This window comes from Phyllobates terribilis, unplaced genomic scaffold (genome assembly GCF_046119375.1).
Source record: "Phyllobates terribilis strain yellow unplaced genomic scaffold, ASM4611937v1 Scaffold_5__5_contigs__length_657084704, whole genome shotgun sequence".
NCBI lineage: Eukaryota > Metazoa > Chordata > Amphibia > Anura > Dendrobatidae > Phyllobates > Phyllobates terribilis.
The window spans coordinates 627,718,250-627,734,303 of NW_027362765.1; positions in this window are offsets into that span (position 1 = coordinate 627,718,250).

The window sequence follows — 16,054 nt, forward strand, 5'->3', positions numbered from 1 at the left end:
GTGAAGCTATTCACACTACTTCTCTGTGTAGAATAATATTAGTAAATTACAGGCTTACAATTTAAAGCCGTGATTCGCTGTCAGACTTATCACCAAAAAGACTTCAAAAATCATACATTTCTTCCATTTTCATTCCGCTGCAGTGTGTCAATGAAGCTATTCACACTAGGTCTCCGTGTAGAATAATATTAGTAAATTACAGGCCTACAATTTAAAGCCGTGGTTCTCTGTCAGACATATCACCTAAAAGACTGTTCAAAAATCATACATTCCTTCCATTTTCATTCTGTTGCAGTGTGTCGGTGAAGCTATTCACACTAGGTCTATGTGTAGAATAATATTAGTAAATTACAGGCCTACTATTTAAAGCCGTGGTTCTCTGTAAGACATATCACCCATAAACTGTTCAAAAATCATACATTTGCTCCATTTGCATTCCGTTGCAGTGTGTCGCTGAAGCTATTCACACTACTTCTCTGTGTAGAATAACATTAGTAAATTACAGGCCTACAATTTAAAGCCATAGTTCTCTGTCAGACATATCACCTAAAAGACTGTTCAAAAATCATACATTTCTTCCATTTTTATTCCCTTGCAGTGTGTCAGTGAAGCTATTCACACTAGGTCTCCCTGTAGAATAATATTAGTAAATTACAGGCCTACAATTTAAAGCCGTGGTTCTCTGTCAGACATATCACCAAAAAGACTGTTCAAAAATCATACATTTCTTCCATTTTCATTCCGTTGCAGTGTGTCGGTGAAGCTATTAACACTACTTCTCCATGTAGAATAATATTAGTAAATTACAGGCCTACAATTTAAAGCCGTGGTTCTCTGTCAGACATATCACCTAAAAGACTGTTCAAAAATCATACATTTCTTCAATTTTCATTCCGTTGCAGTGTGTCAGTGAAGCTATTCACACTAGGTCTCCCTGTAGAATAATATTAGTAAATTACAGGCCTAAACTTTAAAGCCGTGGTTCTCTGTCAGACATATCACCTAAAAGACTGTCCAAAAATCATACATTTCTTCCATTTTCATTCCGTTGCAGTGTGTCGGTGAAGCTATTCACACTATTTCTCCATGTAGAATAATATTAGTAAATTAAAGACCTACAATTTAAAGCCCTGGTTCTCTGTCAGACATATCACCTAAAAGACTTTCCAAAAATCATACTTTTGCTCCATTTTCATTCCGTTGCAGTGTGTCGGCGAAGCTATTCACACTACTTGTCCGTGTAGAATAATATTAGTAAATTACAGGCCTACAGTTTAAAGCCGTGATTCGCTGTCAGACTTATCACCAAAAAGACTTAAAAAATCATACATTTCTTCTATTTTCATTCCGCTGCAGTGTGTCAATGAAGCTATTCACACTAGGTCTCTGTGTGGAATAATATTAGTAAATTACAGGCCTACAATTTAAAGCCGTGGTTCTCTGTCAGAGATATCACCTAAAAGACTGTTAAAAAATCATACATTTCTTCCATTTTCATTCCGTTGCAGTGTGTCAGTGAAGATATTCACACTAGGTCTCCCTGTAGAATAATATTAGTAAATTACAGGCCTAAAATTTAAAGCCGTAGTTCTCTATCAGACATATCACCTAAAAGACTGATCAAAAATCTTATATTTCTTCCATTTTCATTCCGTTGCAGTGTGTTGGTGGAGCTATTCACAGTAGGTCTATGTGTAGAATATTATTAGTAAATTACAGGCATACAATTTAAAGCCGTGGTTCTCTGTCAGACATATCACCTAAAGGACTGTTCAAAAATCATACATTTCTTCCATTTTCATTCCGTTGCAGTGTGTCGGTGAAGCTATTCACGCTACTTCTCCATGTAGAATAATATTAGTAAATTACTGGCCTACAATTTTAAGCCCTGGTTCTCTGTCAGACACATCACCTAAAAAACTGTTCAAAAATCATACTTTTGCTCCATTTTCATTCCGTTGCAGTGTGTCGGTGAAGCTATTCACACTACTTCTCCGTGTAGAATAATATTAGTAAATTACAGGCTTACAATTTAAAGACGTAATTCGCTGTCAGACTTATCACCAAAAAGACTTCAAAAATCATACATTTCTTCCATTTTCATTCCGCTGCAGTGTGTCAATGAAGCTATTCACACTAGGTCTCCGTGTAGATTAATATTAGTAAATTACAGGCCTACAATTTAAAGCCGTGGTTCTCTGTCAGACATATCACCTAAAAGACTGTTAAAAAATCATACATTTCTTCCATTTTCATTCTCTGCAGTGTGGTCGGTGAAGCTATTCACACTACTTCTCCGTGTAGTATAATATTAGTAAATTACAGGCCTACAATTTAAAGCCGTGGTCCGCTGTCAGACATAACATCTAAAAGACTGTTCAAAAATCATACATTCCTTCCATTTTCATTCTGTTGCAGTGTGTCGGTGAAGCTATTCACACTAGGTCTATGTGTAGAATAATATTAGTAAATTACAGGCCTACTATTTAAAGCCGTGGTTCTCTGTAAGACATATCACCCAAAAACTGTTCAAAAATCATACATTTGCTCCATTTGCATTCCGTTGCAGTGTGTTGCTGAAGCTATTCACACTACTTCTCTGTGTAGAATAATATTAGTAAATTACAGGCCTACAATTTAAAGCCGTAGTTCTCTGTCAGACATATCACCTAAAAGACTGTTCAAAAATCATACATTTCTTCCATTTTTATTCCCTTGCAGTGTGTCAGTGAAGCTATTCACACTAGGTCTCCCTGTAGAATAATATTAGTAAATTACAGGCCTACAATTTAAAGCCGTGGTTCTCTGTCAGACATATCACCTAAAAGACTGTTCAAAAATCATACATTTCTTCCATTTTCATTCCGTTGCAGTGTGTCGGTGAAGCTATTAACACTACTTCTCCATGTAGAATAATATTAGTAAATTACAGGCCTACAATTTAAAGCCGTGGTTCTCTGTCAGACATATCACCTAAAAGACTGTTCAAAAATCATACATTTCTTCAATTTTCATTCCGTTGCAGTGTGTCAGTGAAGCTATTCATACTAGGTCTCCCTGTAGAATAATATTAGTAAATTACAGGCCTAAACTTTAAAGCCGTGGTTCTCTGTCAGACATATCACCTAAAAGACTGTCCAAAAATCATACATTTCTTCCATTTTCATTCCGTTGCAGTGTGTCGTTGAAGCTATTCACACTATTTCTCCATGTAGAATAATATTAGTAAATTAAAGACCTACAATTTAAAGCCCTGGTTCTCTGTCAGACATATCACCTAAAAGACTTTCCAAAAATCATACTTTTGCTCCATTTTCATTCCGTTGCAGTGTGTCGGCGAAGCTATTCACACTACTTGTCCGTGTAGAATAATATTAGTAAATTACAGGCCTACAATTTAAAGCCGTGATTCGCTGTCAGACTTATCACCAAAAAGACTTAAAAAATCATACATTTCTTCTATTTTCATTCCGCTGCAGTGTGTCAATGAAGCTATTCACACTAGGTCTCTGTGTGGAATAATATTAGTAAATTACAGGCCTACAATTTAAAGCCGTGGTTCTCTGTCAGAGATATCACCTAAAAGACTGTTAAAAAATCATACATTTCTTCCATTTTCATTCCGTTGCAGTGTGTCAGTGAAGATATTCACACTAGGTCTCCCTGTAGAATAATATTAGTAAATTACAGGCCTAAAATTTAAAGCCGTAGTTCTCTATCAGACATATCACCTAAAAGACTGATCAAAAATCTTATATTTCTTCCATTTTCATTCCGTTGCAGTGTGTTGGTGGAGCTATTCACAGTAGGTCTATGTGTAGAATATTATTAGTAAATTACAGGCATACAATTTAAAGCCGTGGTTCTCTGTCAGACATATCACCTAAAGGACTGTTCAAAAATCATACATTTCTTCCATTTTCATTCCGTTGCAGTGTGTCGGTGAAGCTATTCACGCTACTTCTCCATGTAGAATAATATTAGTAAATTACTGGCCTACAATTTTAAGCCCTGGTTCTCTGTCAGACACATCAACTAAAAGACTGTTCAAAAATCATACTTTTGCTCCATTTTCATTCCGTTGCAGTGTGTCGGTGAAGCTATTCACACTACTTCTCTGTGTAGAATAATATTAGTAAATTACAGGCTTACAATTTAAAGCCGTGATTCGCTGTCAGACTTATCACCAAAAAGACTTCAAAAATCATACATTTCTTCCATTTTCATTCCGCTGCAGTGTGTCAATGAAGCTATTCACACTAGGTCTCCGTGTAGAATAATATTAGTAAATTACAGGCCTACAATTTAAAGCCGTGGTTCTCTGTCAGACATATCACCTAAAAGACTGTTCAAAAATCATACATTCCTTCCATTTTCATTCTGTTGCAGTGTGTCGGTGAAGCTATTCACACTAGGTCTATGTGTAGAATAATATTAGTAAATTACAGGCCTACTATTTAAAGCCGTGGTTCTCTGTAAGACATATCACCCATAAACTGTTCAAAAATCATACATTTGCTCCATTTGCATTCCGTTGCAGTGTGTCGCTGAAGCTATTCACACTACTTCTCTGTGTAGAATAACATTAGTAAATTACAGGCCTACAATTTAAAGCCATAGTTCTCTGTCAGACATATCACCTAAAAGACTGTTCAAAAATCATACATTTCTTCCATTTTTATTCCCTTGCAGTGTGTCAGTGAAGCTATTCACACTAGGTCTCCCTGTAGAATAATATTAGTAAATTACAGGCCTACAATTTAAAGCCGTGGTTCTCTGTCAGACATATCACCAAAAAGACTGTTCAAAAATCATACATTTCTTCCATTTTCATTCCGTTGCAGTGTGTCGGTGAAGCTATTAACACTACTTCTCCATGTAGAATAATATTAGTAAATTACAGGCCTACAATTTAAAGCCGTGGTTCTCTGTCAGACATATCACCTAAAAGACTGTTCAAAAATCATACATTTCTTCAATTTTCATTCCGTTGCAGTGTGTCAGTGAAGCTATTCACACTAGGTCTCCCTGTAGAATAATATTAGTAAATTACAGGCCTAAACTTTAAAGCCGTGGTTCTCTGTCAGACATATCACCTAAAAGACTGTCCAAAAATCATACATTTCTTCCATTTTCATTCCGTTGCAGTGTGTCGGTGAAGCTATTCACACTATTTCTCCATGTAGAATAATATTAGTAAATTAAAGACCTACAATTTAAAGCCCTGGTTCTCTGTCAGACATATCACCTAAAAGACTTTCCAAAAATCATACTTTTGCTCCATTTTCATTCCGTTGCAGTGTGTCGGCGAAGCTATTCACACTACTTGTCCGTGTAGAATAATATTAGTAAATTACAGGCCTACAGTTTAAAGCCGTGATTCGCTGTCAGACTTATCACCAAAAAGACTTAAAAAATCATACATTTCTTCTATTTTCATTCCGCTGCAGTGTGTCAATGAAGCTATTCACACTAGGTCTCTGTGTGGAATAATATTAGTAAATTACAGGCCTACAATTTAAAGCCGTGGTTCTCTGTCAGAGATATCACCTAAAAGACTGTTAAAAAATCATACATTTCTTCCATTTTCATTCCGTTGCAGTGTGTCAGTGAAGATATTCACACTAGGTCTCCCTGTAGAATAATATTAGTAAATTACAGGCCTAAAATTTAAAGCCGTAGTTCTCTATCAGACATATCACCTAAAAGACTGATCAAAAATCTTATATTTCTTCCATTTTCATTCCGTTGCAGTGTGTTGGTGGAGCTATTCACAGTAGGTCTATGTGTAGAATATTATTAGTAAATTACAGGCATACAATTTAAAGCCGTGGTTCTCTGTCAGACATATCACCTAAAGGACTGTTCAAAAATCATACATTTCTTCCATTTTCATTCCGTTGCAGTGTGTCGGTGAAGCTATTCACGCTACTTCTCCATGTAGAATAATATTAGTAAATTACTGGCCTACAATTTTAAGCCCTGGTTCTCTGTCAGACACATCACCTAAAAAACTGTTCAAAAATCATACTTTTGCTCCATTTTCATTCCGTTGCAGTGTGTCGGTGAAGCTATTCACACTACTTCTCCGTGTAGAATAATATTAGTAAATTACAGGCTTACAATTTAAAGACGTAATTCGCTGTCAGACTTATCACCAAAAAGACTTCAAAAATCATACATTTCTTCCATTTTCATTCCGCTGCAGTGTGTCAATGAAGCTATTCACACTAGGTCTCCGTGTAGATTAATATTAGTAAATTACAGGCCTACAATTTAAAGCCGTGGTTCTCTGTCAGACATATCACCTAAAAGACTGTTAAAAAATCATACATTTCTTCCATTTTCATTCTCTGCAGTGTGGTCGGTGAAGCTATTCACACTACTTCTCCGTGTAGTATAATATTAGTAAATTACAGGCCTACAATTTAAAGCCGTGGTCCGCTGTCAGACATAACATCTAAAAGACTGTTCAAAAATCATACATTCCTTCCATTTTCATTCTGTTGCAGTGTGTCGGTGAAGCTATTCACACTAGGTCTATGTGTAGAATAATATTAGTAAATTACAGGCCTACTATTTAAAGCCGTGGTTCTCTGTAAGACATATCACCCAAAAACTGTTCAAAAATCATACATTTGCTCCATTTGCATTCCGTTGCAGTGTGTTGCTGAAGCTATTCACACTACTTCTCTGTGTAGAATAATATTAGTAAATTACAGGCCTACAATTTAAAGCCGTAGTTCTCTGTCAGACATATCACCTAAAAGACTGTTCAAAAATCATACATTTCTTCCATTTTTATTCCCTTGCAGTGTGTCAGTGAAGCTATTCACACTAGGTCTCCCTGTAGAATAATATTAGTAAATTACAGGCCTACAATTTAAAGCCGTGGTTCTCTGTCAGACATATCACCTAAAAGACTGTTCAAAAATCATACATTTCTTCCATTTTCATTCCGTTGCAGTGTGTCGGTGAAGCTATTAACACTACTTCTCCATGTAGAATAATATTAGTAAATTACAGGCCTACAATTTAAAGCCGTGGTTCTCTGTCAGACATATCACCTAAAAGACTGTTCAAAAATCATACATTTCTTCAATTTTCATTCCGTTGCAGTGTGTCAGTGAAGCTATTCATACTAGGTCTCCCTGTAGAATAATATTAGTAAATTACAGGCCTAAACTTTAAAGCCGTGGTTCTCTGTCAGACATATCACCTAAAAGACTGTCCAAAAATCATACATTTCTTCCATTTTCATTCCGTTGCAGTGTGTCGTTGAAGCTATTCACACTATTTCTCCATGTAGAATAATATTAGTAAATTAAAGACCTACAATTTAAAGCCCTGGTTCTCTGTCAGACATATCACCTAAAAGACTTTCCAAAAATCATACTTTTGCTCCATTTTCATTCCGTTGCAGTGTGTCGGCGAAGCTATTCACACTACTTGTCCGTGTAGAATAATATTAGTAAATTACAGGCCTACAATTTAAAGCCGTGATTCGCTGTCAGACTTATCACCAAAAAGACTTAAAAAATCATACATTTCTTCTATTTTCATTCCGCTGCAGTGTGTCAATGAAGCTATTCACACTAGGTCTCTGTGTGGAATAATATTAGTAAATTACAGGCCTACAATTTAAAGCCGTGGTTCTCTGTCAGAGATATCACCTAAAAGACTGTTAAAAAATCATACATTTCTTCCATTTTCATTCCGTTGCAGTGTGTCAGTGAAGATATTCACACTAGGTCTCCCTGTAGAATAATATTAGTAAATTACAGGCCTAAAATTTAAAGCCGTAGTTCTCTATCAGACATATCACCTAAAAGACTGATCAAAAATCTTATATTTCTTCCATTTTCATTCCGTTGCAGTGTGTTGGTGGAGCTATTCACAGTAGGTCTATGTGTAGAATATTATTAGTAAATTACAGGCATACAATTTAAAGCCGTGGTTCTCTGTCAGACATATCACCTAAAGGACTGTTCAAAAATCATACATTTCTTCCATTTTCATTCCGTTGCAGTGTGTCGGTGAAGCTATTCACGCTACTTCTCCATGTAGAATAATATTAGTAAATTACTGGCCTACAATTTTAAGCCCTGGTTCTCTGTCAGACACATCAACTAAAAGACTGTTCAAAAATCATACTTTTGCTCCATTTTCATTCCGTTGCAGTGTGTCGGTGAAGCTATTCACACTACTTCTCTGTGTAGAATAATATTAGTAAATTACAGGCTTACAATTTAAAGCCGTGATTCGCTGTCAGACTTATCACCAAAAAGACTTCAAAAATCATACATTTCTTCCATTTTCATTCCGCTGCAGTGTGTCAATGAAGCTATTCACACTAGGTCTCCGTGTAGAATAATATTAGTAAATTACAGGCCTACAATTTAAAGCCGTGGTTCTCTGTCAGACATATCACCTAAAAGACTGTTCAAAAATCATACATTCCTTCCATTTTCATTCTGTTGCAGTGTGTCGGTGAAGCTATTCACACTAGGTCTATGTGTAGAATAATATTAGTAAATTACAGGCCTACTATTTAAAGCCGTGGTTCTCTGTAAGACATATCACCCATAAACTGTTCAAAAATCATACATTTGCTCCATTTGCATTCCGTTGCAGTGTGTCGCTGAAGCTATTCACACTACTTCTCTGTGTAGAATAACATTAGTAAATTACAGGCCTACAATTTAAAGCCATAGTTCTCTGTCAGACATATCACCTAAAAGACTGTTCAAAAATCATACATTTCTTCCATTTTTATTCCCTTGCAGTGTGTCAGTGAAGCTATTCACACTAGGTCTCCCTGTAGAATAATATTAGTAAATTACAGGCCTACAATTTAAAGCCGTGGTTCTCTGTCAGACATATCACCAAAAAGACTGTTCAAAAATCATACATTTCTTCCATTTTCATTCCGTTGCAGTGTGTCGGTGAAGCTATTAACACTACTTCTCCATGTAGAATAATATTAGTAAATTACAGGCCTACAATTTAAAGCCGTGGTTCTCTGTCAGACATATCACCTAAAAGACTGTTCAAAAATCATACATTTCTTCAATTTTCATTCCGTTGCAGTGTGTCAGTGAAGCTATTCACACTAGGTCTCCCTGTAGAATAATATTAGTAAATTACAGGCCTAAACTTTAAAGCCGTGGTTCTCTGTCAGACATATCACCTAAAAGACTGTCCAAAAATCATACATTTCTTCCATTTTCATTCCGTTGCAGTGTGTCGGTGAAGCTATTCACACTATTTCTCCATGTAGAATAATATTAGTAAATTAAAGACCTACAATTTAAAGCCCTGGTTCTCTGTCAGACATATCACCTAAAAGACTTTCCAAAAATCATACTTTTGCTCCATTTTCATTCCGTTGCAGTGTGTCGGCGAAGCTATTCACACTACTTGTCCGTGTAGAATAATATTAGTAAATTACAGGCCTACAGTTTAAAGCCGTGATTCGCTGTCAGACTTATCACCAAAAAGACTTAAAAAATCATACATTTCTTCTATTTTCATTCCGCTGCAGTGTGTCAATGAAGCTATTCACACTAGGTCTCTGTGTGGAATAATATTAGTAAATTACAGGCCTACAATTTAAAGCCGTGGTTCTCTGTCAGAGATATCACCTAAAAGACTGTTAAAAAATCATACATTTCTTCCATTTTCATTCCGTTGCAGTGTGTCAGTGAAGATATTCACACTAGGTCTCCCTGTAGAATAATATTAGTAAATTACAGGCCTAAAATTTAAAGCCGTAGTTCTCTATCAGACATATCACCTAAAAGACTGATCAAAAATCTTATATTTCTTCCATTTTCATTCCGTTGCAGTGTGTTGGTGGAGCTATTCACAGTAGGTCTATGTGTAGAATATTATTAGTAAATTACAGGCATACAATTTAAAGCCGTGGTTCTCTGTCAGACATATCACCTAAAGGACTGTTCAAAAATCATACATTTCTTCCATTTTCATTCCGTTGCAGTGTGTCGGTGAAGCTATTCACGCTACTTCTCCATGTAGAATAATATTAGTAAATTACTGGCCTACAATTTTAAGCCCTGGTTCTCTGTCAGACACATCACCTAAAAAACTGTTCAAAAATCATACTTTTGCTCCATTTTCATTCCGTTGCAGTGTGTCGGTGAAGCTATTCACACTACTTCTCCGTGTAGAATAATATTAGTAAATTACAGGCTTACAATTTAAAGACGTAATTCGCTGTCAGACTTATCACCAAAAAGACTTCAAAAATCATACATTTCTTCCATTTTCATTCCGCTGCAGTGTGTCAATGAAGCTATTCACACTAGGTCTCCGTGTAGATTAATATTAGTAAATTACAGGCCTACAATTTAAAGCCGTGGTTCTCTGTCAGACATATCACCTAAAAGACTGTTAAAAAATCATACATTTCTTCCATTTTCATTCTCTGCAGTGTGGTCGGTGAAGCTATTCACACTACTTCTCCGTGTAGTATAATATTAGTAAATTACAGGCCTACAATTTAAAGCCGTGGTCCGCTGTCAGACATAACATCTAAAAGACTGTTCAAAAATCATACATTCCTTCCATTTTCATTCTGTTGCAGTGTGTCGGTGAAGCTATTCACACTAGGTCTATGTGTAGAATAATATTAGTAAATTACAGGCCTACTATTTAAAGCCGTGGTTCTCTGTAAGACATATCACCCAAAAACTGTTCAAAAATCATACATTTGCTCCATTTGCATTCCGTTGCAGTGTGTTGCTGAAGCTATTCACACTACTTCTCTGTGTAGAATAATATTAGTAAATTACAGGCCTACAATTTAAAGCCGTAGTTCTCTGTCAGACATATCACCTAAAAGACTGTTCAAAAATCATACATTTCTTCCATTTTTATTCCCTTGCAGTGTGTCAGTGAAGCTATTCACACTAGGTCTCCCTGTAGAATAATATTAGTAAATTACAGGCCTACAATTTAAAGCCGTGGTTCTCTGTCAGACATATCACCTAAAAGACTGTTCAAAAATCATACATTTCTTCCATTTTCATTCCGTTGCAGTGTGTCGGTGAAGCTATTAACACTACTTCTCCATGTAGAATAATATTAGTAAATTACAGGCCTACAATTTAAAGCCGTGGTTCTCTGTCAGACATATCACCTAAAAGACTGTTCAAAAATCATACATTTCTTCAATTTTCATTCCGTTGCAGTGTGTCAGTGAAGCTATTCATACTAGGTCTCCCTGTAGAATAATATTAGTAAATTACAGGCCTAAACTTTAAAGCCGTGGTTCTCTGTCAGACATATCACCTAAAAGACTGTCCAAAAATCATACATTTCTTCCATTTTCATTCCGTTGCAGTGTGTCGTTGAAGCTATTCACACTATTTCTCCATGTAGAATAATATTAGTAAATTAAAGACCTACAATTTAAAGCCCTGGTTCTCTGTCAGACATATCACCTAAAAGACTTTCCAAAAATCATACTTTTGCTCCATTTTCATTCCGTTGCAGTGTGTCGGCGAAGCTATTCACACTACTTGTCCGTGTAGAATAATATTAGTAAATTACAGGCCTACAATTTAAAGCCGTGATTCGCTGTCAGACTTATCACCAAAAAGACTTAAAAAATCATACATTTCTTCTATTTTCATTCCGCTGCAGTGTGTCAATGAAGCTATTCACACTAGGTCTCTGTGTGGAATAATATTAGTAAATTACAGGCCTACAATTTAAAGCCGTGGTTCTCTGTCAGAGATATCACCTAAAAGACTGTTAAAAAATCATACATTTCTTCCATTTTCATTCCGTTGCAGTGTGTCAGTGAAGATATTCACACTAGGTCTCCCTGTAGAATAATATTAGTAAATTACAGGCCTAAAATTTAAAGCCGTAGTTCTCTATCAGACATATCACCTAAAAGACTGATCAAAAATCTTATATTTCTTCCATTTTCATTCCGTTGCAGTGTGTTGGTGGAGCTATTCACAGTAGGTCTATGTGTAGAATATTATTAGTAAATTACAGGCATACAATTTAAAGCCGTGGTTCTCTGTCAGACATATCACCTAAAGGACTGTTCAAAAATCATACATTTCTTCCATTTTCATTCCGTTGCAGTGTGTCGGTGAAGCTATTCACGCTACTTCTCCATGTAGAATAATATTAGTAAATTACTGGCCTACAATTTTAAGCCCTGGTTCTCTGTCAGACACATCAACTAAAAGACTGTTCAAAAATCATACTTTTGCTCCATTTTCATTCCGTTGCAGTGTGTCGGTGAAGCTATTCACACTACTTCTCTGTGTAGAATAATATTAGTAAATTACAGGCTTACAATTTAAAGCCGTGATTCGCTGTCAGACTTATCACCAAAAAGACTTCAAAAATCATACATTTCTTCCATTTTCATTCCGCTGCAGTGTGTCAATGAAGCTATTCACACTAGGTCTCCGTGTAGAATAATATTAGTAAATTACAGGCCTACAATTTAAAGCCGTGGTTCTCTGTCAGACATATCACCTAAAAGACTGTTCAAAAATCATACATTCCTTCCATTTTCATTCTGTTGCAGTGTGTCGGTGAAGCTATTCACACTAGGTCTATGTGTAGAATAATATTAGTAAATTACAGGCCTACTATTTAAAGCCGTGGTTCTCTGTAAGACATATCACCCATAAACTGTTCAAAAATCATACATTTGCTCCATTTGCATTCCGTTGCAGTGTGTCGCTGAAGCTATTCACACTACTTCTCTGTGTAGAATAACATTAGTAAATTACAGGCCTACAATTTAAAGCCATAGTTCTCTGTCAGACATATCACCTAAAAGACTGTTCAAAAATCATACATTTCTTCCATTTTTATTCCCTTGCAGTGTGTCAGTGAAGCTATTCACACTAGGTCTCCCTGTAGAATAATATTAGTAAATTACAGGCCTACAATTTAAAGCCGTGGTTCTCTGTCAGACATATCACCAAAAAGACTGTTCAAAAATCATACATTTCTTCCATTTTCATTCCGTTGCAGTGTGTCGGTGAAGCTATTAACACTACTTCTCCATGTAGAATAATATTAGTAAATTACAGGCCTACAATTTAAAGCCGTGGTTCTCTGTCAGACATATCACCTAAAAGACTGTTCAAAAATCATACATTTCTTCAATTTTCATTCCGTTGCAGTGTGTCAGTGAAGCTATTCACACTAGGTCTCCCTGTAGAATAATATTAGTAAATTACAGGCCTAAACTTTAAAGCCGTGGTTCTCTGTCAGACATATCACCTAAAAGACTGTCCAAAAATCATACATTTCTTCCATTTTCATTCCGTTGCAGTGTGTCGGTGAAGCTATTCACACTATTTCTCCATGTAGAATAATATTAGTAAATTAAAGACCTACAATTTAAAGCCCTGGTTCTCTGTCAGACATATCACCTAAAAGACTTTCCAAAAATCATACTTTTGCTCCATTTTCATTCCGTTGCAGTGTGTCGGCGAAGCTATTCACACTACTTGTCCGTGTAGAATAATATTAGTAAATTACAGGCCTACAGTTTAAAGCCGTGATTCGCTGTCAGACTTATCACCAAAAAGACTTAAAAAATCATACATTTCTTCTATTTTCATTCCGCTGCAGTGTGTCAATGAAGCTATTCACACTAGGTCTCTGTGTGGAATAATATTAGTAAATTACAGGCCTACAATTTAAAGCCGTGGTCCGCTGTCAGACATAACATCTAAAAGACTGTTCAAAAATCATACATTCCTTCCATTTTCATTCTGTTGCAGTGTGTCGGTGAAGCTATTCACACTAGGTCTATGTGTAGAATACTATTAGTAAATTACAGGCCTACTATTTAAAGCCGTGGTTCTCTGTCAGACACATCACCTAAAAGACTGTTCAAAAATCATACATTTCTTCTATTTTCATTCCGCTGCAGTGTGGTCGGTGAATCTATTCACACTACTTCTCCGTGTAGAATAATATTAGTAAATTACAGGCCTACAATTTAAAGCCGTGGTTCTCTGTCAGACATATCACCTAAAAGACTGTTCAAAAATCATACATTTCTTCCATTTTCATTCCGTTGCAGTGTGTCAGTGAAGATATTCACACTAGGTCTCCCTGTAGAATAATATTAGTAAATTACAGGCCTAAACTTTAAAGCCGTGGTTCTCTGTCAGACATATCACCTAAAAGACTGATCAAAAATCATACATTTCTTCCACTTTCATTCCGTTGCAGTGTATTGGTGAAGCTATTCACACTAGGTCTATGTGTAGAATATTATTAGTAAATTACAGGCCTACAATTTAAAGCCGTGGTTCTCTGTCAGACTTATCTCCTAAAAGACTGTTCAAAAATCATACATTTCTTCCATTTTCATTCCGTTGCAGTGTGTCGGTGAAGCTATTCACACTACTTCTCCATGTAGAATAATATTAGTAAATTAAAGGCCTACAATTTAAAGCCCTGGTTCTCTGTCAGACATATCACCTAAAAGACTTTTCAAAAATCATACTTTTGCTCCATTTTCATTCCGTTGCAGTGTGTCGGTGAAGCTATTCACACTACTTCTCCGTGTAGAATAATATTAGTAAATTACTGGCCTACAATTTAAAGCCGTGATTCGCTGTCAGACTTATCACCAGAAAGACTTAAAAAATCATACATTTCTTCCATTTTCATTCCGCTGCAGTGTGTCAATGAAGCTATTCACACTACGTCTCTGTGTAGAATAATATTAGTAAATTACAGGCCTACAATTTAAAGCCGTGGTTCTCTGTCAGGGATATCACCTAAAAAACTGTTAAAAAATCATACATTTCTTCCATTTTCATTCCGTTGCAGTGTGGTTGGTGAAGCTATTCACACTACTTCTCCGTGTAGAATAATATTAGTAAATTACAGGCCTACAATTTAAAGCCGTGGTTCGCTGTCAGACATATCATCTAAAAGACTGTTCAAAAATCATACATTCCTTCCATTTTCATTCTGTTGCAGTGTGTCGGTGAAGCTATTCACACTAGGTCTATGTGTAGAATAATATTAGTAAATTACAGGCCTACTATTTAAAGCCGTGGTTCTCTGTAAGACATATCACCCAAAAACTGTTCAAAAATCATACATTTGCTCCATTTTCATTCCGTTGCAGTGTGTCGCTGAAGCTATTCACACTACTTCTCCGTGTAGAATAATATTAGTAAATTACAGGCCTACAATTTAAAGCCGTGGTTCTCTGTCAGACATATCACCTAAAAGACTGTTCAAAAATCATACATTTCTTCCATTTTCATTCCGTTGCAGTGTGTCAGTGAAGCTATTCACACTAGGTCTATGTGTAGAATATTATTAGTAAATTACAGGCCTACAATTTAAAGCCGTGGTTCTCTGTCAGACATATCACCTAAAAGACTGTTCAAAAATCAAACATTTCTTCCATTTTTATTCTGTTGCAGTATGTCGGTGAAGCTATTCACACTAGGTCTATGTGTAGAATAATATTAGTAAATTACAGGCCTACTATTTAAAGCCGTGGTTCTCTGTCAGACATATCACCTAAAAAACTGTTCAAAAATCATACATTTGCTCCATTTTCATTCCGTTGCAGTGTGGTCGGTGAAGCTAGTCACACTACTTCTCCGTGTAGAATAATATTAGTAAATTACAGGCCTGCTATTTAAAGCCGTGGTTCTCTGTCAGACATATCACCTAAAAGACTGTTAAAAAATCATACATTTCTTTCATTTTCATTCCGTTGCAGTGTGGTCGGTGAAGCTATTCACACTACTTCTCCGTGTAGAATAATATTAGTAAATTACAGGCCTACAATTTAAAGCCGTGGTTCTCTGTCAGACATATCACCTAAAAGACTGTTCAAAAATCATACATTTCTTCCATTTTCATTCCGTTGCAGTGTGTCAGTGAAGCTATTCACACTAGGTCTATGTGTAGAATAATATTAGTAAATTACAGGCCTACTATTTAAAGCCGTGGTTCTCTGTCAGACATATCATCTAAAAAACTGTTCAAAAATCATACATTTTCTCCA